This window comes from Bos indicus, chromosome 11, assembly GCF_029378745.1.
Source record: "Bos indicus isolate NIAB-ARS_2022 breed Sahiwal x Tharparkar chromosome 11, NIAB-ARS_B.indTharparkar_mat_pri_1.0, whole genome shotgun sequence".
NCBI classification, from domain to species: Eukaryota; Metazoa; Chordata; class Mammalia; order Artiodactyla; family Bovidae; genus Bos; species Bos indicus.
The window spans coordinates 80,547,003-80,569,473 of NC_091770.1; the positions used below are offsets into that span (position 1 = coordinate 80,547,003).

At 46.5% G+C, this 22,471-nt stretch overlaps 1 protein-coding gene across 5 annotated transcripts in view; it reads right to left on the minus strand.

Annotated features, from left to right (window-relative positions):
- Window positions 1-22,265, minus strand: part of KCNS3 (potassium voltage-gated channel modifier subfamily S member 3) — a 47,851-nt gene extending 25,586 nt beyond the window's left edge. For 2 of the 5 annotated variants that reach the window (XM_070799102.1, XM_070799103.1), the window contains exons 1-2: window positions 21,384-21,512; window positions 239-339 (exon numbers count right to left, since the gene is read on the minus strand). The gene's annotated coding sequence lies outside the window, so the exon portion shown is untranslated. Of the gene's footprint in view, window positions 1-238; window positions 340-20,616; window positions 20,860-21,383; window positions 21,514-22,133 lie in introns of those variants that run through there. The other 3 variants (XM_070799104.1, XM_019970666.2, XM_070799105.1) reach the window with 3 other exon arrangements.
- Between the last annotated feature and the right edge of the window lie 206 nt (window positions 22,266-22,471).

Consider the following 22,471-nt stretch of genomic DNA (forward strand, 5'->3'; position numbering starts at 1 on the left):
AAAAAACTATACAAATATGCCCCAAAATGTTAAACACATTCTCTCTGAATGATGGAATTTGGGGTGATTTTTGCCTTCTATTCTGTACCTCTCAGCATTCTGTGAATTTCTTTAAAGTATTACAAAAACACTGAAGAAAACAGTTATTTCTACTTGGGAAAATAAAAGGTCATAAGCAGCCTTGGTCAGTATTTGGGAAGGGAGGAGAGGCAGAAGAGCAGACATTAAGTCAACTTACAGGTCTGGGTGAGACAGAGCCCTCCGCCGATGTGCTCTGCCATCACGCGTAGGACTGTAAGCTTCTGCTTTTCATTCCATCTGCTTTAAGACAGGCCTGTCCTGGAAATAACGGAAGACAAAACACAACACGGCTCTTGCCCTCTGTGCTTAAGGAGCTTAGAAAATGTTGGAGGAAAGTAAATAGGTAAATAAACAACTGCAACCCAAGGCAGAATATCAACACAAGAGGAGATACTGAGAAGGTGCTGCAGTTCAGAGGAGGTAAAGGGTCCCCTGGGATGGGGAAGCAGGGACACTGCCTGACCAGGTATATCAGAGCTGAGCCCTAAGAGTTGGGTCAGATACGAACAAGTAAAGAAGAACAGTTGAGAGTAAGGCTGCTCTCCAAGTAGAGGAAAGAACTCGTGTAATATGTGGGGCCTAAAACGCCTATAGCAGGTAGAGAGCAGAAAATGGCTGGACTTGCCCAAGATGTAGCCATATGACCTAGACTTATTGATTTTACTTTTTTTTTTGGCTATGCCTTGTGACTTGTGGGATCTTAGTTCCCCAACTAGGGATTCCCCAATAGTGGAAGCTCAGAGTCCTAACCACTGGACTGCCAGGGAAGTCCCTGCTGCTGCTGCTGCTGCTGCTGCTAAGTCTCTTCAGTTGTGTCCGACTCTGTGCGACCCCATGGACGGCAGCCCAACAGGCTCTCCAGGCAAGAACACTAGAGTGGGCTGCCATCACCTTCTCTGAGGAAGTCCCTGGACATATTTAAATAGATTCTTTCTTCTCAGAATATGAAGAATTTGTAGTGTCCACACCTTGGTGAGCTGGGAGTTACCCAGGAGAGAGATGTCCCTATGGAAGCAAAATGGATTGCATGTGGCCATACAGAGAATCTGCTGAAACATGAGACCACACCCCAGGTGTCCTGAACCATTTAGCCACAAGGAACAGTCAGAGAAATTCAGCTTTCAGTTCAGTCACTTAGTCATGTCCAACTCTTTGTGATTCTATGGACTGCAGCACGCCAGGCTTCCCTGTCCATCACCAACTCCTGGAGCTTGCTCAAACTCATGTTCATTGAGCTGCTGATGCCATCCAACCATCCCATCCTCTGTCATCCCCTTCAGCTCCCACCTTCAATCTTTCCCAGCATCAGAGTCTTTTCAAATGAGTCAATTCTTCTAATCAGGTGGCCAAAGTATTGGAGTTTCAGCTTTAGCGTCAGTCCTTCCAATGAATATTAAGGACTGATTTCCTTTAGGATGGGCTGGTAGGATCTCCTTGCAGTCCAAGTTACTCTCAAGAGTCTTCTCCAACACCACACTTCAAAAGCATCAATTTTTCAGTGCTCAGCTTTCTTTATAGTCCAACTCTCACATCCATACGTGACTACTGGAAAAACCGTAGCTTTGACTACGCCAAAGTCTTTGACTGTGTGGATCACAACAAGCTGTGAAAAATCGTTAAAGAGATAGGAATACCAGACCACCTTACCTGCCTCTTAAGAAATCTGTGTGCAGGTCAAGAAGCAACAGTTAGAACCAGACATGGAACAACAGACTGGTTCCAAATCGGGAAAGGAGTACGTCAAGGCTGTATATTGTCACCCTGCTTATTTAACTTATATGCAGAGTGCATCATGAGAAATGCTGGGCTGGATGAAGCACAACCTGGAATCAAGATTGCCAGGAGAAATATCAATAACTGCAGATATGCAGATGACACCACCCTTATGGCAGAAAGTGAAGAACTAAAGAGCCTCTTGATGAAAGTGAAAGAGAAGAGTGAAAAAGTTGGCTTAAAGCTCAACATTCAGAAAATGAAGATCATGGCATCTATAGACAGGGAAACAGTAGAAACAGTGACAGACTTTATTGTGGGGGGGGCTCCAAAATCACTGCAGATGGTGACTGTAGCCATGAAATTAAAAGACGCTTGCTCCTTGGAAATAAAATTAAGACCAACCTGCTGCTGCTGCTGTTAAGTCACTTCAGTCGTGTCCGACTCTGTGCGACCCCATAGACGGCAGCCCACCAGGCTCCCCCATCCCTAGGATTCTCCAGGCAGGAACACTGGAGTGGGTTGCCATTTCCTTCTCCAATGCATGAAAGTGAAAAGTGAAAGTAAAGTTGCTCAGTCGTGTCCAACTCTTGGCGACTTCATGGACTGCAGCCTACCAGGTTCCTCCATCCATGGGATTTTCCAGGCAAGAGTACTGGAGTGGGTTGCCGTTGCCTTCTCCAAAGACCAACCTAGACAGCTTATTAAAAAGCAGAGACATTACTTTGCCAAGAAAGGTCCGTCTAGTCAAAGCTGTGGTCAGAGAAATTAAAACAAAACAAAAAACCCTTTGGCATTATCACTGTTATAGAATATCTGAAAAATTAGAAGCTACCACTGGGTAGAACCAGGAACTGCAGTGATCCAAAATGGCTAGATCGTCTTTAATGAATTAAAGAGAAGAACATATATTGCTAAGTTATAAATTGGTTATTCTGGTAACTGTATTTCCATACAGTTGGATTCTTTTATATTCTGTGGCTTTTTTTTTTTTTTTTTTGGCATTTAAAAATACTACTTTAAAAAGTGGTCCATAGACGTCCCAGGACTGCCAAAGGATTCCATGGCACAAAAAAAGTTAAGAATGTAAAATTGTAAATCACTTCATGTTACTCTGGTAATAACTTCCATCTTACTCAGAGTAAAGTTTCCCTTCCCTGGCCTGACTCATCTGATTTCATCTCCTACTCCTCTCACTCTCTTTCACTGCCATCTGGCACACTGGTCTCTTTCTTCGTGTGCTCAGTTGTTCAGCTGTATCCGACTCCGACCCATGGACTATAGCCCGCCAGGCTCCTCTGTGAGTGGAATTTCCCAGGCAAGGATACTGAAGTGGGTTGACATCTCCTTCTCCAAGGGGTCTTCCCAATGCAGGGACTAGTCTCTGTAACAGTCCTTAATCCTGCCAAGTGAGGCACATTCCTGCCTCAGGGCCTTTGCATTGGTTGATCTTTGTGCCTCGAATGCTCTGCATCCAGTTGATTGAACCCCACATCCTTCTTCCTCACATCCTTCAGGTCTTTACTCAGATAACAGCTTCAGAATGACACTTTCCTTGTTTACCCTATCTAAAATATCCCTCGATGAAACTCCTAGCCCCCTTCCTTACTCTATTTTTTCTCCTTAGCATTTGTTAATCTGTAAAATACATAGAGACATACGCTTTGTTTCTTTATCTTATTTACAGTTTGTTTAAACTATATTATAGTTTGTTTAAGCTCATATCCCACTTGGATATTAGCCCCATAAAGGCAGAAATTTTTATCTTATGCTTCACTGTATCCCCAGCACCTTGAACCTCACATGACACGTATGAGATTCTCAAAAATTGCATACTGAATTGATTGATGAATCAATTAGTTGGTTGACATTTATCACATTTCTTGGCTACTGGCTGCTTCCACACCATGTCGAATTTGAAAGTCTCTATTGCCCACTGGGAGAAAAGAAAAATCACACAAAATATGCTTTTGAAGCTGTGGTCACCACAGATGAAAAGAAGCTTACTTATCAGCCAGTGCAGATGGGAGATACATTTTTTTCCTTAATAGTTTTACATCAAAGACAAAATAGATAAGTTCTAACACACACAAGTTATGAATCAAGTTATAGCATAACAAATACAAAAAAGTAAATAGAAAAATTGACATATGGCATACAACCAATAAAAGCACACTAACTCAGAATGTAGAAGAAGTGATGCTGGTTGATATGATCATCACACAGATTTCACCTGGCAAATGATTTAAACAAGGAAATGGACAGCTTACAATGGAATGAGTAAAAACACATAAGAAATCACTACATGGGTACTGCTGCTTTTAAAATGCAGAATTACCCGTTTGAAGGCTTTGCTGCTTACCTATTAAAACAGCAAAGCTGCCTTTAATATTGATAAAATCTGAAGCTCACAGCACTATCTTCATAGACATATAAAGCACCTCACTCCATGCTACACCCCAGGAGCATGTGGTTTTAATAAGAACAACTTGCTTCTTGTAGGATAATCTGCCAACCAGGCAATAGAAGACTGGACTTTGTAGTTATAAAAGGTAAGTCAAGGACAAATAAAGGAAGTACTATTTTATATCACATACATCCTTATACGGACATGCTCAAATCACACATATTAAAAAATAACACAAAATAGGGACTTCCCTGGTGGTCCAGTGGGTAAGACTCCACACTCCCAAAGCAGGGAGCCCAGCTTCAATCACTGGTCAGGGAACTAGATCTCCTGTGTTGTAACTAAGACCAGGAACAGTCAAATAAATAAATAAATAAAATACAAAAAATCTTCCAAATTCCTCCTTGCAACACAGCTTTTCAAAAACAGTTTTTACACTCATCCTTCCTTCTTCTCCTACAATACTTGCCCTAATGCTGCACTCAATGTTTTGCTAAAGGCACCTCCAGACAGCCAAAGCCGAGGTTCACGTCACATCTCTGAGTGACTTGTTTGAGGCACTTGTCTCTGCCCACCTCCCAGCCCTTGCAGTTCACTGATGCCACTTCTCTGGCTACTTATTCTTGGTTTCCTATGAGACTCTGCTTCTTCTTCCCAAAGCTTAAATCTGAGTTCACAAAATAAAATACCCGCAGGGACTAGGTAAGATGAGAGAGGAGGTCACCTGGCCACTGTGACAACCTGGAGAGCACCAGTCCTGCCAGAAAAGGATCACTGCCCCTCATCTGTGAGCATCAGGTGGCCAGATGACCCCAGACAGTCAAGGATATCCATTAATCTTATTTTTACAGGAACTTTCCCAACTTTTCCAATGTCATCAATTTCGTGGTTAATGTTTTAATACTGTAAGCCAAATCAACAGATCTGTAGCCTGGATACAGCCCATGGACCTCGAATTTGTGTCATTTCCCCCATCCCGTGGGTTTCTCATCTCGCTGTTCTTCTCCCTGAAAATTTCACTCGACTCAAGAGCCCAGGTGTGAATCTCCAGCCCAGAGCCCCTCCTACCTTGTGGATTCACGGAACTGCCTACTGGATGTATCCATTCGAATGTCCCAATGGGACCTTGAAATAAAACACGTGTACACTTTCCCTTCATCCTCTGTTCCCAAACATGTCTCAAGTCCCTTTCCTTCCCCTCTCTCCTGCCTCTGCTTCAATTCAGACACACAGTGTTTTCCATGATTTACTCAATAGACTTCTGACTGTCCTCCCCACCCAGGCCTGTCCACATTCTCTACTCTCAAATTCATTCTTCCATCCAAGCTAAAGCTACTTTCTAAAAGGCACAGCCTTGTATAACACAGGGAACTCAAACTGGTGCTCTGTGACAACCTAGAGGGGGTGGGATATGGGAGGGAGTGGGTTCAAGAGGGAGGGGACACATGTACACTTAAGGCTGATTCACGTTGTCATATAGCAGAAACCAACACAAGATTGTGAAGCAATTATCCTCCAATTTAATTTTTTTTAAAGGAAAAAAGATAAATAAATAAAATGCACAACCCTTGGCCTTCAGGATAAACTCTGGATCCACACTGCTTGAGTCTGAATCTGCCCAAAACTTAACTAAGACCAAGGCCATGCATGCTCAGTCATGTCTGACTCTTTCGTGACCCCATGGGCTGCAGCCCACCAGGCACCTCTGTCCATGGGATTTTTCAGGCCAGAATACTGGAGTGGGCTGCCATTTCCTCCTCCAGGGGATCTTCCCCACCCAGGGATCGAACCCTCATCTCCTGCATTGACAGGTGTATTCTTTACCACTGCACCACCTAAGAACAGCACTATATAAATACTTATTCTATTTTATCATTAACCATTGCCAGAGCCCTGAGTGTCAGCTGAGTAAGACTTGGAATAAGTACACAGAGACTGACCCATCTCTTTGATGCTACTTTGACCCCCACCCCAGCCCCCCAGGTAGACACACCTGCATCAGGTTCACCCACAGCAACAATGAGAGGCCAGCAAAATTCACTGGCAGAGCTTTAGTCTCCTGTGTCTCTTTTAGTACAGCCCTCACTCACTTCCAGCCAACACCCTTCTTGCATTTGCCCTGTTCCCCTTTCAAAACCAGTAGGAAATGCTGTGAGGTTAGTCTTCATGCTCAGGTATGAAGTGAGGCCTCTGGACACTTCTCATAACACCAAGGGCTCTTTGGATACAAACAACAGCAACTGGGCTGGCTCACTGACAAATCCAATCTGTGTCAAACAGAAGGCTCTTTGAAGCTCTGTGAGCCAAAGAGAAGCCTGAAGATCCACACGTGGCCACAGACAGGAGCCGGGGCACTTCTGAAGGACATGGAGACAGAAACAACCGACAGAAGAAGCGGTCTGGCCAGGGAGAGCAAGGAACACGCCAGGAGGCTCCTCCATCCGGCCGTCCCTCCACTGACAGACGCCTGACAGGCTGGGCGAACCGTCTGTCTGTCCCATGGCTGGACCGGGGCAGAAGGAATCTCAGGGGCATCCTTAACAACCACCATCCCACCAAGACAACAACCAGACAGGGAGGAATAATTACCCAAAGGAAATGAGAGGGTTGCAGGAAGAGGAAACTGATGTGTGGCTGAAAAGTCCATTCAACTTTCCCACAGAGTTCTCCACTCTCGACCTTAGAACTATAAATATAAATATGAGTATGAATAATGTATGGGCTTCCCTGGTGTCTCAGTGGTAAAGAAGCCACCTGCCAATGCAAGAGACTCGGGTTCAATCCCTGGGGCAGGAAGATCCCCTGGAGGAGGAAATGACAAGCCACTCCAGTATTCTTGCCTGGGAAATCCCATAGACAGAGGAGCCTGGTGGGCCACAGTCCATGGGGTCACAAAGAGTGGGACTGGACTGAGCGACTAAAAACAACAACATGAATACTATAGAAGTCTAAGGAATTTCAGGTCTCAAGGATCAGGTCCAATTACCGCTGTGGGTGACTGAGGTCTCCTAATGCCCCAAATCCTACTCATAGTCAAGTCAGTGACATCATCTCACCCCTACCTCTCATGAACACCCCTTCCCTCTCCACAAGCAGCCATAGACTTTCCTAAACTACATGTCACAATGCGTCTACACTTTCCATAAACCTACAGTAGCTCCCCAGTGTGTTCAGGACAGAGTTCAAACTTCTTTCCACAGATGTCAAAGCCAGAACATCCCCACCTGTATCTCTGACCACTGTCTCCACCCATCTACTTCCAACCCCTCTTCCTGGGCTGCAACATATTCCTTCCCATCCCCAGCCATAGGGCACACTCTCTTTCCCAAATCTCACTGAAGTGGTCCCCTTGATTCCCTCCTTTTTCAGTTAATTCCTGTTTGGTCTTCAAGGAACGAGCTCCAGTGTCATCTCTTCCAAGACACTCTCTTTTGAGGCACTGCACACATGTTGATGTGCCCACACATCCACGCACACATCTCTAGCTACACAGGCATGATACTCGGTGCTTACAGATCTGTACTTCTCAGCAATATCACCGACACACAGGGATATCAGCAGGCAAGTGGGACATGTCTGGTGGGATCCTGACTAAATGAATGTTCCACCTAACGGTAAAAAAAGCAAGGATTCATCTGCTCAAGAGTGAGAAGCCTGCTCAGAGGGTGCCTTCACACCATACAGTCTTCCCTGGAGGCTCCAGGATGTGGGATGAGAATGTTTGACCAAGCTATCATTTCTACCTAGTCTGTGCCCCTGATACATCAAGGTCTTTCCAAAGGATTGTAGAAAAGCATCTATTGCTGCTAGAAGTCACAGATTTTGCTAAATCATAAATCCTCAACATATTTACAACAAAACTCTGAGACAGCCAAATGTCTGTTGCTGTAGTAAGCTGTCACAGAGACTATTTATTTCATGGAGTGAAAAAAGAAGTTTCACTTAACATTTTAAATATGATGGTTTATATAACATCTAATCCATTATTTGGAAGGGAGAAAAAATGTTTTTATGCTTCACAAATATCCACATCCAGCTCCTGGAAACCAAGCTGGGAGGACTTTTTTTTTTAATGTTTTGCCCAGAACTATCCACTATGACTCACTCCAAACTTTATCAATATAAAGAAATTATAAAATAATGAGATCCCCAGGGGATGTGAGTCAGAATCACGTGACTGAGTGGGAGCTGCAGCTGGCTCCCACTGCCCAACATCATGAGAAAGAATCTAATGGGATATCCCAAGCCCAGAAAAAAGACAAAATTCAAAATTCAAAGTATAGTTTCTATTGAGTGTGTATCGCTTTCACACCATCTTAAAGTTGAAAAACAGTAAGTCAAAATATCATGTCAGGACCATTTGTAGATATAACCAAAAATGCATGGTCCTCAAATTCTAAAATACTACTATCTTGTGCTTCATAGAAAAAATTTGCAAACCCTTGAGCAAATACTTAACACTCAAATAACAAAAATGCCAATAACATAGAGATCCCCATATCTGATTATAAACTCTTCCCTTTGATCATATGTGTGCATGCTAAATCGCTTCAGTAATGTCCAACTCTGTGTGACCCTATGGACTATAGCCTGCCAGACTCATCTGTCTAGGGGATTCGCCAGGCAAGAATACTATAGTGGGTTGCCACTCCTACTCCAGGGGATTGTCCCGATGCACTGATCAAATCTGCATCTTACATCTCCTGCATTGGCACGTGAGTTCTTTACCACTAGCACCACCCGGGAAGCCCCAGTTTGGAATTCTCCAGGCAAGAATCTGGAGTGGGTTGCCATTCCCTTCTCCAAGGGATCTTCCCAACCCAGGGATTGAAACTGGGTCTACCGCATTTCAAGCACATTCTTTACTATCTGAGTCACCAGGGAAGCCCTATGATCATAGATACCTCTCGCAAACTCAAACTGTAGACTAGCATAGAAATTAAAAATTCCTAAAAGCCCTAGAATTTCTTTTGTCAGATATGGCTAGAACAAATATTGTCTCCAATCCTGTGGTTGCTTTCATCAATTGTTATTGTTACTTATTAAAAAGTGAGTTTAAAAAGAGTTTTCAATTTGACTTATTAAAATTAATTTGCACATCTCTCCTTTCTCCATCTACATCCTCACTTCTCTCTGAGTTTCAGAGTTCTCCATACACGGAAGAACAAGGTGGGGTAGAACAGGAAGGAAGAAAATGAGAGACCCCAAGCCCTCTGGCAAGCACAGCAGTGACATGGGCAGAGCCCCAGAGATGGCTTTTGGCACCATCTCTGGACCAGTGCAGACTTTCTTCCTGACCTTCTAAGCAGAAGTCCTCACCCCACAGTAAATAGGAATGCACACCTGAAAACAACGAATGATATGATACTTCTCTTTCTCAGGAGCCACCTAGTTTTTTCACTTGGAATCATAGATAAACAATACAGGGAATTGTGAAGGTCCAAAATCAGACAGTATGACATGAAAAGAGATAAAAACATAACATAACCAAAAGTTAATTTGGTTGTGGATTTATTCTATAGCAGTAGTTCTCAAGTGACTCCCGATGGCTCAGTGGTAAAGAATCCACCTGCCAATGCAGGAGATGTGAGTTCAATCCCTAGGTCAGGAAGATCTTTGGAGGAGGAAATGGCAACACGCTCCATTCTTATTGCCTGGGAAATCCCATGGACAGAGGAGCCTGACAGGCTATACAGTCCATGCGGTTGCAAAGAGTCAGACATGATTGAGCATGCACGCAAGCCAGCCAAGTAGTTCTCAAAGTGTCATCAGGGACCTCTGGGGTTCCCAAGGTTCTTTAAAGGGTTCATGAGGTCAAAACTATTTTCATAATAAACTAAGATGTTATTTTCCTGTTTCCTTCTCATTCTCTCACCAGTGTCCTATGGACTTTTCCATAGGATATAGTTTCAGAACATAACAGACTTAGTAGAGAAGCAAATCTAAGCATTCCATTGTATTCTATTAACCTAGACAAATAAATTTGTAAAAGTGTAAAACAATGTCACTTATAATTATTTTGTTTAAAAAAAGATAGTTATTTTTCATAAAAATATGCCATTTGTGTTAACATGGTATGAGATTATCATTAGTTTAAATGAATTAATGATTAATTTGAAATGTATCTATTTTCATTTCTAATATAAACATTACCTGGTAACTCAGTTCGTAAAGAACCCACCTGCAATGCAAGAGACCCCGGTTCAACTCCCGGGTTGGGAAAATCCCCTAGAAAAGGGATAGGCTACCCACTCCAGTATTCTTAGGCTTCCCTGGTGGCTCAGCTTGAAAAGAATCTGCCTGCAATGAGGGAGACCTGGATTTGATCCCTGGGTTGGGAAGCTGCCCTGGAGAAGGGAACAGCTACCCTCCCCAGTATTCTATCCTGAAGAATATAGTCTAGCCTGACTATATAGTCCATGGGGTTGCAAAGAGTTTGACATGACTAAGTGACTTTCACATTAACAAAAGCTTAAAACAAAACCTTTTAAGCATATACAGGTCCTGAGACCAAAACATCTGAAAATGCAATTTCACAGCAATGCAATCTCAATTTCTTTTTTTTTTTTTTTCTGATTTTTTTACTGTAGTAAAATATACATGACCTAAAATTTACCCTCTCAACCATTCTGAAGTATACAGCTCAATGGTATTAAAAGCATTCATAACAACATGCAAACACCATCTGAAACTCTAGAACTCTTTTCATGCTTAAAACTGGAACTCTCTACCCGATACGGTACTTCTTGTGGATCTGTCTACTTCGTCCAATCAGCTAATCAGCCCACACTAATGGGACCCTTCCTCCTCTAGGGTGTGTAGGGTGTGTTTCTGTATAGATGGGTGTGTGGGGCAGGACCCTGTATGCAGGAGAGACAACTCCATCCCCTCCTATCTACACCACACAGTCCCAGATGTCCACTGCTCAAAACCACCTCCAGTTCCACTCCTTATAATTTAACTCTGCCTTCATGGGGCATTCTGAAACTTTACCCCAACATCTAACAGCATTTCAGTTCAGTTCAGTTCAGTCACTCAGTCGTGTCCAACTCTTTGCGACCCCGTGGACTGCAGCACTCCAGGCCTCCCTGTCCATCACCAACTCCCAGAGTTTACTCAAACTCATGTCCATTGAGTTGGTGATGCCATCCAACCATCTCATCCTCTGTCGTCCCCTTCTCCTCCCACCTTCAATCTTTTCCAGCACCAGGGTCTTTTCAAATGATCAGTTCTTTGCATCAGGCGGCCAAAGTATTGGAGCTTCCTTCAGCTTCAGCATCAGTCCTTCCAATGAATATTCAGGAATGATTTCCTTTAGGATGGACTGGTTGGATTTCTTTGCAGTTCAAGGGACTCTCAAGAGTCTTCTCCAACACCACAGTTCAAAAGCATCAATTCTTCGGCACTCAGCTTTCTTTATAGTCCAACTCTCACATCCATACGTGATTACTGGAAAAACAATAGCTTTGACTAGACGGACCTTTGTTGACAAAGTAATGTCTCTGCTTTTTAATAAGCTGTCTAGGTTGGTCATAGCTTTTCTTCCAAGGAGCAAGCATCTTTTAATTTCATGGCTGCAGTCACCATCTGCAGAAATTTTGGAGACCAAAAAAAAAAAAATTAAGTTTGTCACTGTTTCCACTGTTTCCCCATCTATGTGCCATGAAGTGATGGGACCAGATGCCATAATCTTTGTTTTTTGAATGTTGAGTTTTAAGCCAACTTTTTCACTCTCCTCCTCTTTCACTTTCATCAAGAGGCTCTACGGGCTTCCCAGGTGGCTCAGCAGTAAAAAATCTGCCTGCAATGCAGGAGCCTTAAGAGATCTGGGTTCGATCCCTGAGTCAGGAAGATCCCCTGGAGCTGGGCATGGCAACACACTCCAGTATTCTTGCCTGGAGAATTCCATGGACAGAGGAGCCTAGTGGGCTACAGTCCATGGGATCACAAGAGTCAGACATGACTGAAGCGACTGAGCACAAGACACTCTTTAGTTCTTCTTCACTTTCTTGCCATAAGGGTAGTGTTATCTGCATATGTGAGGCTACTGATATTTCTCCTGGCAATCTTGATTCCAGCTTCCACAGAGACTGAGACAGAACTGTTATTTTGTTTGTTTGGGTGTCTCCTGAAGAGGTACAGGTCAGCAGTGGACTGCTGTGGGGATAGGGGCTTTGGGTGCAGTAGACCTGGGTATGGCATAAGCCCTCTTGGAGGAGGTTGCCATTAACCCACCACAGAGCCACCAGAACTTACACAGGACTGGGGAAACAGACTCTTGGAGGGTACAAATAGAACCTTTGGGACACCAGGACCCAGAGAAAGGAGCAGTGACCCCATGAGAGACTGGCCCAGACTTCCCCATGAGTGTCCAGGAGTCTCAGGCAGAGGCATGGGTGGGTGGTGGCCTGGTGCAGGGTCGGGGGCCCTGAGTGCAGCAGTGTGTGCGTGGGAACTTTTGAAGGAGGTCGCCATTATATTCCTTACCTCCACCATAGTTTGACCTCAGGTCAAATAACAGGGAGGGAACACAGCCCTGCCCTGCAACAGAAATAGCATTTAAGTGGGGATTATTTCCAAGTTGCTGATACTAACTTACAAATGAAGGGTTTGCTGGTGTGCTCTTAGAGAAGCAACTGGTAAAAAAGCAACTAAAAGCTAACTCAGGAGCTGTGAGGGTCCCCTTACATAACTGTACATCCTATTGGATACTCTCTACTTCAAAACCCCGAATAAAAGACATGAGATGAGAAGGCAAAGTGTGCTGCAGCTTCCACATTTTAAGTCTGGAGGAGCTGGAAGAAGGGAATTCAGGGCTCATCACCAAAAAGAGGCACCATGCTGACATTTGATTTCTAATTAGATCCAGAAGCTTGGGGAAACAGCTTAAAGGTAAAGCTCTCAGGCACCATATGAACTTTCATGAGATTCCTATTTTTGCATATCCGGAGCGCCAACACCATAGGATGTGTGATTTCAGGAGGTGATGAGAAGGTATGAGGATACTGATACCTTATATACTTCCTCAAAGATAGAAAGATAGATAAACACTGTTATATGATGACACTTTGTATTTACACATTTAGGGATGAGGAGACAAGCTTCACCAAGAAGGTTCAACCCTAAAAGAGCCAAGGGGCTAAATCTTAGCCAGGCAAGAGCTAACCACCAAGAGGAGGAGCGTGGGCAGGGTCTCATGAGGTGATGCTGTTCAGTCGCTCAGTTGTGTCTTACTCTCTGCGACCCCGTGAACTGTTGCCCACCAGGCTCCTGTGTCCATGGAATTCTCCAGGCTAGAATACTGGAATGGATTGCCATTTCCTTCTCCAGGGAATCTTCCCAACCCAGGGATCGACCCCGCATCTCCTGCATTGGCAGGTGGATTCTCATGACACCCCCTCATGAAGGTACCACACTTAGAAAACTGGGATCTTAAGAACCCACAAGAAAAACACTATCCAGAAGGTATGATTTATTGACCTCAAAGACCAAAATGCTGAAATACCCTTGCCAGAATCCAGGCATCTCTTCGCAATCCAAATATGCAAACTACAGTCTTTAGCCCTGGAGTTCTCCCATCTCTTTAGCCAATAAATTTGTTACCTTAAGTAAACTGTAAGTGTTAACTGTTAGCCACTCAGTTGTGTCCGACTCTTTGCGAACCCGTGGACTGTAGTCCACCAGGCTCCTCTGTCCATGAGAGAATACTGGAGTGGGTAGCCCCTCCTTTCTCCAGAGGATCTTCCCAACCCAGGAATGGAACTGGGGTCTCCTGCATTGCAGGCAGATTCTTTACCATCTGAGCCACTAGGGAAGCCCAAGTACATGATTTTAGGTTCACCTTGGCAGGCCAATCAGGACTTAGGAAAGCCAAACAAGATGACAGAAGAATGAAAGCAAAAAAAAAAAAAAATGCAAACATGTTCAAGCCCAAAATGTTAGTCTGCTGGCATTCTTTTATCTGAACACACTAATGATTTGTCAGGATATAAGTCAGCACTACTGAAAGCAGCATTCAAGAGGCAGATGCCTCTTCACTGATCTTTGGAGTAATTTTCAATTCCATGGTCCTGTTTATGCTGTCATTTCCCTTCAACGATTGATTGGTCACTGGGTAGTCCATCATTTCTTCAAGACTCCATCAGGCTCCCTGTGATGTTCCTTGTTGATCTTCAGGCCAGCATATTCTGCTACACGTGCGTTCCCAGATGATAGACCATATGTCACTCTCTTGTATCTTTTTACGGGATCCCCGTGGGTACAGAGGAACAGTCCCATGTGATGAGGAAGACCCGGTAAAGAAGGATTCCACTAAGATGCAGAAAGCTGGCTTCTAGCCATGCCTGACGCTCCCCATCAGGCCTCGCCCCCATAAATCTTGGGAGAGGCTCTGCATCTCCCCGGCAGCACACTGATCACGGATGTCTTTCCATTTAAGTCAGTTTGAAAGCAGCTTGCTGGTGATCATCAAAGACCAAATGCTTAGAATCTCACCACAAATGTTCCCACATACCCACTCATAGTTCTCCTAATTCAATTTATAAAAATGATCCAAATTAACACATCTAAATGACTCTATGGAAGAAGAATATTTGTAGAAAGATCATCTATTTTTTTAATCATAAAATTGCCAGGTTGTGGGGAGAAAAAGCAGGGAAGGACAAGTAACACATTCAAACTTACTCAGCGACTGGAGACAAAGCCAGAGGAATGTCTAATCTTCTAGAAGTGTTAGTATTGTATGACTCCCCATTCAGAGATGGGTGTGTGTTGGTTTACCGAGGAGCTGGCCTCAGCTCCCTAACCTCGGCCACAGTCGCCTTCCACACAGACAGACGTAGACGCCAAGCCTCCCCTGCCCTCACCTGTGTTTGTTCCCTTAGATAACTGGCCTACACCTGTAGGATCTCCACTTCCTCACTCCTTACTCTTTCTCACTCAGTCCCAGCTGGCTTGAGGTCTCACCTCTCTAACATGCCTCTATCTAGCCTCCCAATGGCCACGCCAGAACCTCTCCAATCTCTTCGTCTCTACTCTCATTTTCACAGCCTTCACGGCTGATCTTCTAGAAACATAAACTGGCTCCTGACACTCCCCTGCCACAAATCCATGAACTCCTCCCCAGAGCCCTAGTGATAAGCTCTTAAGATCCTGAACTTGGCCCTAAGTGCACAGCGTGACCTGGCCCCTGCCTCCCTCTCTGAACTCCTCCCAGCACCTTGGCCAATTCTCCTAGAGTTCCTCCAACTGTCCAGGTTTATTCCTGTCTTAGAATCTTCACACCCTCCGCAGCCTGGAAATCTCTCTCTCTCTGCCTTTTCAATGTAATAAACTCCTCTTCACCTCTCAGAAAGAAAAGTCTCTTCCTCAGTAAGGTCTTCCCAGCTCCCCCACCTAAACGAGCGCCCGCACCCCCATCCCTGCTACTCTCCCAGATGCAATTCTTTAGAACTCTTGCCACTACTTAAGTGTTTGCATTCATTTGTTTAACATCTGTCTCCTCACCAGCCCCAGCCTAGAACAAAACTCAGGGTAGGTACTCAAATACTTGTTGAATAAATGCTTGTGCCAATTTGTATATGTAAAGAGGATATATACACGACCACAGAAGCTAATCATTAAGTCAAAGTGGGTGAGCATCTGCTGGGTGCTCAGCTGGCTCAGGTGATCTGCTCAGGACATCAGCAGGATGCTTCATTTGTTGGGGACTTCAGCAAGCACACTGAAGCCAGCTGCTATCAGGACTAATTGCTTATTTATAATGCTAAGTCACTTCAGTCGTTTCCAACTCTTTGGGATCCCACGGACTGTAGCCCGCCAGGCTGCTCTGTCCATGAGATTCTCCAGGCAAGAACACTTGAGCGAATTGCTTATCTATAGTGTTACTGGCTAAAAGGAGGTCTTGGGTCATTATCATCCAACACGTGTACAATTAAAGACAATTTTATAAGGTATCTACTCCAAACAAACCATGGTGCAGGAAGGAACTTTGCTCAATATTATGTAACAACCTAAACGGGAAAAGAATTTTTTAAAAAAGAATAGATACATATATATGTATAACTGAATCACTTTGCTGTATACCTGAAACTAACACAATATTGTTAATCAACTATACAACAATTAAAAAGCTTAGTAATTATATTTAATTTTTAAATAAAAAGCTGCTTTCTTTCTCTGCCTCTTACACAATTCTAGACAAAAGGATGTAAGCAGAAATGTGCTGGGAAAACTTTTGAAAAAAATAACAAACATCATGCAAGGCTCTGCAGGATCCCAAAGAGAGCAAGACCCCCTTGTCTGCAAACAAAAAAATACTACAAACTAATCTAGGAACTACTTAGAGCTTAGCAAGAGGAGTTAACTTTTATAGCCCATAGATGTATGTTACAAAGTTGCAAAGGCTGATCTTAAAAAATGATAAAGACAAGGATGGACTTTTTCTAAATCAGCTTCTACATTTGACTGCACACTCCAAATATTTTTGTTGTGTTCATCACAATTGTGATTTCTCTCCAAGTTTCACCTACCAGGTCACTGAATGCAAAAATAAAACAGTAAAAGGTACTTTCTTCTTCTCCCCTGCCCCAACTAAGCATTCTAGCTACCCAAGAGTAACAGCCAAAATCCAGCTTCAGGATGAAATTCAAACTCCACCACCTCCAAGGACCCTCCCCATCCACTGCTCTCCTTGTGAGACATAAAAATGATGGACCTGGAGTCAGAAGACTCCTGTGTGTGTTGCTAGCTCAGGAATGTCCAATTCTTTGCAGCCCCATGGGCTGTAGCCTTCCAGGCTTCTCTGTCCATGAGATTTCCCAGGCAAGAATACTGGACTGGGATGCCATTTCCTAGAAATGGCCAAATCCAAGTCTCACTCACTTTGCCTTATTTTTTTCATCTGCAACTTGGACTTCCTAACCTTCCCTCAGCCTGTCACTTATTGTACTCGATTACTGTGAGAACTGAAATGAGATAACCTTGTGAGGTTTCTGCAAACTGCAATAGGCTAGACAAAGATGACAAAGTCAGTGTGATTTTTATCAGGACTCATATTTAGCATCTTGTGCGGTTCTGTCTTAGGCGTGCTAGTCTTGAGTCTCCAAGTCCGCTGTAAGTTCAAGCTTGCAGAATGTATCTTAGATTCTGCCTGTCCTTAGTGCCTGTAGTACTGGACACAAGGTGGTGGTGGTTGTTGTTTAGTCACTAAGTCATGTACTTAGTGATTCTTTGTGAACCAATGGACTGTAGCTTGCCATGCTCCTCCGTCCTCCACTATCTCACAGAGATAGTTAGATCAAATTCACATTCATTGAGTCACTAATGCTATCTCACCATCTCACCCTCTGCTGTTCGCTTCTCCTTTTGCCTTCAATCTTTTCCAGCATCAGGTAATCACACAATAATTTTTTGTGAGTTGGTTACTGGCTAGCTTTTTTAATGGATTTGGCAGAAAGTGCACTGCCCTGTGATTTTCCTGGATTTCTCACTGATAATAAACATCCTTTCTGGAAATAGCCATAATGTTTACCTACCCCATGACCTTTATGGTCTGTTTCCCTTTTTCCCAACCAGCTGGGCAGAGTTCTACTGGACAGAGGATAATATTGGCCAAAGAAAAAAGAATATTTTTCTAGCATAGTTTTCAAGTTTCTTTTCATGGGGAGATGGGGAGAATGGGGGTGGGGAGATGGGGAGTTTCAAGGGGAGAAGCAACCAAAAAGTTGCTTCGTAACAGCAAGCCACCTCTCAAGGTCACCATCAAACAAGCCCAGCCTGAGTCCTACTAAGCGCAGGGCACAGGGTCAGGGCTACAGGGATACACAAAAAGGAGTCGGGCAGTGGCTCCAGCTCCACAGCCAGACTGCAAGGGACAGAATTCTAGCTTCCCATCATCCTCATTATGTGACTTTGCACATGATACTCAACTCTCTTTTTTCTCATCTACAATAGGGTGATTCATGGGGGCAGAGATCAGAGTTATGTAGCAATAAGCCAAGGGATGCCTGGGGCCACCCAAAACTGGACTAGGACAAGAACAGATTCCCCTTGCCTGTGGGCAAACTTGATTTGGGTCTGCTAGCCTCCAGAACTGTAGAAGAATATTTTTTTCTGTTGTTTTAAGCCAATAACATTAAAAATGGGGTGTTAAAACAGCCTATCTCCTAAGGTTGTCATCAGGATGAAATGAGTTAATGCATCAAGAGCTTTCAACATAGTGCCTCGTTCAGGGTAACAACAATGTCCAGCAGCAAGATCCTCACAGCTAAATGAGAAGCAAAGTAAGTCTAGGAGCCATGAGCAGGTAGAAATCAGGCTGGAACCCAGGTCCCCAGTCTTAGTAGGTTTTTCACACAAGTGGTACTTGGGCAGATCTACCTTCTTGACACCTGATCAGCAGGGACTGTAAGCACGCCACCTTTCCCTCTGCCTCCAACCCCCCTGGGTAGCTGTCCTTGCCTGCTAGTGAGACTTTGGGTCCAGCCCCATCCTGCGGTCTCCCATCAGCCCAGAGCGCCCTGCATGGGCTCCATGTATTGCTGGCTCCCACAGAGACACTATGACCAAGAAAGGAAGCCTCACTTCCCAATGGGAGTGTTTTGAGGATTAAATGAGATAATGCCTGGAAAAGTGCCAAGCAGAGTAGCTGGCGTATGGTATCCAGCCAATAATGCTATTGTTTATATAGATAGATATTGTGATAAAAAGTGAATGTCGCTCAGTCATGTCCGATTCTTTGCAACCCCATGGACTATACAGTCCAGGGAATTCTCCAGGCCAGAATACTGGAGTGGATCCCCTTTTCCAGGGGATCTTCCCAACCCAGGGATCAAACCCAGGTCTCCCACATTGCAGGAGGATAAAGAAGAGGACTTCTCTGGCAGTCCAGTGGTTAAGACTCCACACTTCCACTGCAGCGGGCCTGGGTTCCATCCCTTATCTGGGGAACTGGAGAATGAAGATCCCGCATGCCTCGAGGCATGGCCAAAAAAAAAGAGGAGGAGGAAAACCCTTGTGATGCCTGCTTTCTTGGAGCTGACACACATCCCAGCCCCAAACGCCAGACACAGGGCAGATGGAGAACTCTGGTAGAACATGGAGGCAGTCTCTGAAGGATGACAGTGACAGGCAAAATTCACTGAACACAGAAGAGGTGGCTGAAGTGCCCACTCTTCCCTCTCTTTCTTTAAAGTAATAAGTAAGAAGAAAAAACTTAGCTGGTGCTTTTCTGACAAGCTCAAGTGTCAGAGCGTTGGCTTTTTAATATTTTAATATTTCTGAACAGAACGAAGATTGCTTCCAACCTCCCCATTTGCTCTCACATACTTGACCAGGAAAACCTTAGCTTTGCTGCATTCATTAAGGGCTTTTCTTGTTCAGGCTGATTTTCCAGGTAATGATGGCTCAGACACAAGAGAGGCAAAACAGATTCTGCAAGTCTCCTTAAAATATTCACAGCAAGCTCTGGATTCCGAGTTTCTGAGTACTTCATGACCATCTTCTCCCTACCCCAATACTGATCATTCCTAGTTTTGAAATGACTAATTTAATATTAGAACAGGAGAAGAAAGGAATCTGGTGAGAAATGAAAAAAAAAAAAACTGGGAGCAGAAACTTCACCTTACTGCATATGACCAAGGCCTGGCCCAACCCCCGTGGTCTGGTTGTAAACACATACTGAGTGAATCAATGTCCTTAAGCAGTTTACCACCCGGGTAAAGAGTGAGACATACCTAGTACAGCAAGTTCAACCACAGAATCAATGCCACCCTCTCTCAGCCTGAGACATGTGCAGAGAGAAGGATTAGTGCATCTGCCTTTAGCAAGAGGGCAGGTGCTCAGGAAAATGCTTGCATTCTGTTTACCTGGGCAGGTATTTGCAAGTAGTCAGAAAGGGGAGCAAAAAGAGGTAACTTACCCAGTTCTAAGCGAATGCTTATGCAAATCCCTTAAGCAAATACATGAAAAGGGATGGGAAGGTTTCTGATCTGGTTTTTCTCACCTGGTTTTTCTCTTTCTGGGGGCGTGTGAGATGAAAGACAAAAATCAAGTCAGAGGGCGATGAGAAACACCCCCTCCACGCCCCAGCCTCAAACCAGGACTTCTAGGCGTGTAGAGGTGCTTCTCTGTTGCCCTCCACCCCTGTCCTGGGTTCCCAGAGCTAGGCTACCGTCTCAGGGTCCCTAGCCGAGACGCTCAGACACCAATGGCGCAAAGGGTGCTCCTTTCCCAAAAGAGACCACAAGAGGCAGAGCAGGAGAAGCGCGCGGGGTTGGGGGGGGGGGGGGGGGGCGGGGGTGCGTGGGGGTTGGGGGGAGAGGTTGTTCAAAATGATCCCTGCAATGCGAAAGGCGCCCAGCCCGGCTCGCCGCGGCCCCTGCCAGCAGGTCTGGCTCGCTCGCCAGCCGATTCACCTCGAGAAGTCGGGCAGCCAACCAGCCGAGCGCGGGAAATGGAAGTTTGCGACCCCGAAGTACCCACTCCCATCACGACCACTGATCCAGACGCACGTTCGGCGGGCGACCTGACACGGGCCGGGCCCTGCCAGCCCCAAGCGGCTCCTAGCCAGAGCGCGCCGGCGGTCCCCGGGCGCAGCGCGGCACCGAAGCCAGCACCCTGCGCCCGGGGTGCGCTCATCCCAGCAACTGTCGCGGGGCGCCCTGCACTGCTGCGGGGCAAAGGGGAGGGAAGAGTGACAGGGAAGAAGGCGGAGCAGGCGGCCAGGGAAGCACTTACGGCCGTCCGGAAAGCGCCTCCTCCTCTTCTCTAGGAAGAGAAGGAACGGCTTCCAGGCTAAGGAAACGCCCCAGGGCTGCCCCTCCGCCAAGTGCCGCCTTTCAGCCGCTCCTCGATTCTCCCGTCTCTATCCGTCCCCCACCCCGGCGCCCAAGAATGGATTCTAGACACCCTCCCTGCGGCTTTCCAAGGGACCCAGACACTGTCTCGGCTGCCGGCGGCTCGCGCAACAGGCGGATCTTTAGGGCTCCAGCGACGACGGGCTCTGGGGACCAGAGGATGGAGCGCGCCGGAGACAGGCGCGCCCGGCAGGTGTAGGTTTGCGGGGGTCGTGCACTCGTGACCTGGGCCACCGCGGGGCTGGGCAGCAGATGATGGGGAAAGTTGCAGGGTCGCAAGGAGAAGTCTCCGGAGCGCGCGGGGAGGAGGGGACACAAGCATGTACCTGCAGGCGTCCGGGCGCCTTTGGCTGGTTCCGCTCCGCGCGGCCACTCGCCCGCGCTGCAGAGATCAGGCGTCCCCGCGCGGCCCCGCGCCCGCCGCGCCGGCGGCGAGGAGAGCCCGGTGGCCCGCGTCGGTCGGTCTGTCCGTCCAGTCCGGCAGGAGCCCGGCGCCCGGGAGCCGCCGGCGGGGCGGGGCGGGGCGGGGCCCCCCGCTCGGCCGCCACCCCATTGGTCGCAGCTCCGCTCGCCGCCTGGCTTCAGGCTCACAGTCGGCGCTGGGGGCCCAGGGCGCGGCGCGGTACCGCGGGCGATCGCCGGCTGCGGGACTCAGGCCGCGCGACGAGCGGACTGTTGGATGGACCGAGAGGCGGCCCCGCGGGGCGCGCGCCCCCGCCCGGACCCAAGTGCAGAGTCACCCCCGGGGCGGCGCGCCGGGTCCAGGCGGGAGCAGCAGGAGCGCGCCCCGCGCCTCCCACCTGCGCGCCCTCCGGGGATGAGTGCACCTTGACCCTACTGGAGACCGGTGACCTCCTCTGCGGCCCCGGCGGCCCCCACAACGCCTCTCCGCCCGCAAGCAAAGCTCTGCGAATTTGCCAGAATTTTCTTCCCAAAGACTGCGGCCCCCAACTTGTTTTAAAACAAGTGCGAAGGAAGCAGCCCCAGGTCCTGCCTATTTACTACCAGCCCCGCTGCCTTAAGACTCGTGCACAGTGTCTTCAAGATTGTTTTACACGCTCCGTTTCTCCACTTACCAAGTCAGAAGAGCTGGCGGACGTGTGCACTGAGCGGAAGGAAGACGAGTCAGCCCCCTTCTCGAAGGATGGACGAGGGGCTCGGAAGGAGATGCCTCGGAACAAACCCAGAACCCCGGCGAGGGCGGCGTGTGGTCCAGAAGGCCCCGCCTGCCCCTCCGCACTGATCTAGGACGCTCAGCGAACCGCCCGGAGGCGAAATGGGACGCTCGGGGACCCACCCCCGCGCTCCCCCTCCCGCCCCCAAACTGCAGATTTTTAAGTTGTGCAGACTTGCAATAATTCTTCGGAGCCAGCTGCTCCGAGCTGTAGGCGCCCAGTGTTCCTCGGATTCCCGC